Below are 1,489 nucleotides of genomic sequence, written 5' to 3'. Positions count from 1 at the left end.
GGGGCAGAGGCGACGCCTCATTTATCGTCTGCTCCCCTCTCTTGAGGATACGGTTTAACATATCCCCAAAGGACTTGAAAGGATCGCTCAGTTTCTTCTGCACCCCTAGGAGGAACGACACCCCTCGCCGAATTGCCATACAACGGTCATGACCATGACTCCATGAGTGTGCCGAGTAGGATGTGGGTGATCATGTTCTGCCTCTTGGTTTTTGTTTAGGTCTTTTGCTATGTCGCCTAGCCCCACCTCCTTTCTGCTCTCCAAATCCTCATGGAGAGAGTCCAGTTCAGCATTGTCCAGATCAACATCTTCTTCCAGTCCATTCAACTGTTGAAATAAACAAAGATGCATAACAGATGTAGATCAATGTTGATGCAATCAGACATAATTCCGAGACCATTAGATGCATCTGCAACCTGAAACAATTCAGATGTAGAAGTAAAAAAACAGACACATATGCATACCTTGGAGAGCAACGAGGACAGGAGGAGGTATTCCTCTTCCATGGGACCATGGAACCGGTCGAAGGGGAGAAGAACAGATGTGCAGGAATCACTGAAAATGAAGTGCTTTTCTATGAAAGAAAGCAGAGAAAGAAGCTGCATGCCTCTTTCCCAATCGGAGATAAAAAAACATATAAATTCATGTTGTTGTCAAGGATTCGGAAAGAAGATGAGACAGTGAAGGTGTGCGACCGCTGATACCCATAAGGTCGTGAGGACGGGGGATCCAAAAACGGCGCACCAGCGCTTGGCCGGTGGTTTCCATGTCAATAGGGGTAGCAGTCGCTGGCGGACCCAGGAAAAAACTGGTGGGGGGGCACACTACATATTTGTTTTTCCGCACTACCCATGTGTGATAAAAATTTGTCAAATGAATAATATAAACAACCACACTCTATATCTGTTTTTCCACACTACCCATGTGCGATAAAAATTTGTCAAGTGAATAATATAAAGAACCAATTGATTCACAACATTAATTGTATACCAATACATATGTTTCAAATGTGCATGGTTCCATTACAAATTGTTTAAAATATGAACAAACTCTTGCAGGATGAAATATAGCACAAATAGAAAATTACATCACTAATATTTGATAAGTCTACAAAAGTCCATATCAAGCCTTGCTAATCTAGGGGTAAAAGACCTTATCCCCAAGCAAAGTTTGGTTTCTAATCTAACATAATCTGCACGGGGGCAGCTATGGTTTGTTTCCCTTTTGTGAGAATTTTGCAAAAGAGTTACACAAAATAATTCTACACTGCCATTTCTTCACAAAAGTTTATATGGGTATCCATTCAGGGCGGACACGGTCCGAGCCGGTCCGGTCCCTGTCCGAGCCGGCGTTTGGACCGGACCGAGCAACGTCACGGTCCTGTTTTCAGGGATCGGACCAGCAATGGCCGAGCTCGGGCCGGACCGTGAGGACCGGCCAAGACATGGGCAGAGCGCGCTCTGGAGCTCCGGCGACGGCTCATCGGAGA

General features: G+C 45.3%; 1 pseudogene; it reads right to left on the bottom strand.

Annotated features, from left to right (window-relative positions):
• Positions 1 to 7: 7 nt before the first annotated feature.
• On the bottom strand, positions 8 to 605 carry LOC123178018 (uncharacterized; annotated as a pseudogene).
• Between the last annotated feature and the right edge of the window lie 884 nt (positions 606 to 1,489).

The sequence above is a fragment of the Triticum aestivum genome, unplaced genomic scaffold (genome assembly GCF_018294505.1).
Source record: "Triticum aestivum cultivar Chinese Spring unplaced genomic scaffold, IWGSC CS RefSeq v2.1 scaffold35001, whole genome shotgun sequence".
In the NCBI taxonomy this organism is placed as follows: Eukaryota; Viridiplantae; Streptophyta; class Magnoliopsida; order Poales; family Poaceae; genus Triticum; species Triticum aestivum.
The sequence above is the reverse complement of the archived record's forward strand: the minus strand, read 5'-3'. Positions and strand labels throughout refer to the sequence as shown.